General features: G+C 47.1%; 1 non-coding gene across 1 annotated transcript; it reads left to right on the top strand.

Annotated features, from left to right (window-relative positions):
* Positions 1-74, top strand: TRNAN-GUU (transfer RNA asparagine (anticodon GUU)). Its single transcript has one exon. It is a non-coding gene; the product is annotated as a tRNA-Asn (tRNA).
* Positions 75-1047: the final 973 nt, after the last annotated feature.

Below are 1047 nucleotides of genomic sequence, written 5' to 3' on the forward strand. Positions count from 1 at the left end.
GTCTCTGTGGCGCAATCGGTTAGCGCGTTCGGCTGTTAACCGAAAGGTTGGTGGTTCGAGCCCACCCAGGGACGAGCTTCGGCCTAGAATCGAAGGAGGTCTCAGCTGCCGCTTTTCCGTGTCTGCCCAATTGCCCTTTCAGTTCCTCCCCAGCGCCCTTCTTCAGGAATCTCCACCCAGCCCAGCTGATCCCCAGCACGCTCCTTCCTCCTGGTTTTTAACCCTGGTGCCCCTGTGTCTTGGCACCACTCCATGGAGGGCTGCCCCTCACTAACTCATCTGCCTTGTACATTCCAGGGCACCTGCCAGAGGATAAAGGGACATGCACACGGGTGGGGGGAATCTCTTACTCAAGCTGGGATGTCGGCAATCAGGCTCTGTGCACCACCTGCACGGGCACCGCAACGCGCAGTATTCACGGACCGATCTCAGACGCCTCCACCCTTTCATTTGAGACTGTCGCTTTCTTTTTTCCTTTATTGCCCCACCCCAGGTACCATAATCCAGGTTCAGAACACTGCTTTCGATTCCCTCCAGCCCTGCTTCAGACAACCCTCCCTCAAGCCCCAAGCAATATTAATCTGCTTTCTGCCTCCATAAGTTTCTTTTCTGGACATTTCAGATAAATGGAATAAATCAATATGTAGTGCTTTGTGACTGGCGTCTTTCACTTAGCACAATGTTTCTGAGGTTTATCCATGCTCTGGCTTGAGTTTCTTTGCTTTTTATTACTGAGTAGAATTCCACTGTGTAAATATAGCACATTTCAGGTGCCATTCACTAGTTGATGGGCATTTCAGTGTTTCCTGTTTTTTGATTTTGTGGGTGTTTTTCTTTTGGTTTTGCTATTATAAATAATGCTGCTATAAATACATTGAACAATCTGCACCTATGTTTCATTTCTCTTCAATAGATATAAAGAAGTGGAATTGCTGGGTTTATGGTAAGCTTATGCTTAAATTTTGAGAAACTGTCAAACTGGTTTCCAAAGTGGCTGTATCATTTTTACATTCTGACCAGCAACATCTGAAGGTTCAGTTTCTCCAC

The sequence above is a fragment of the Hippopotamus amphibius genome, chromosome 1, assembly GCF_030028045.1.
Source record: "Hippopotamus amphibius kiboko isolate mHipAmp2 chromosome 1, mHipAmp2.hap2, whole genome shotgun sequence".
NCBI classification, from domain to species: domain Eukaryota; kingdom Metazoa; phylum Chordata; class Mammalia; order Artiodactyla; family Hippopotamidae; genus Hippopotamus; species Hippopotamus amphibius.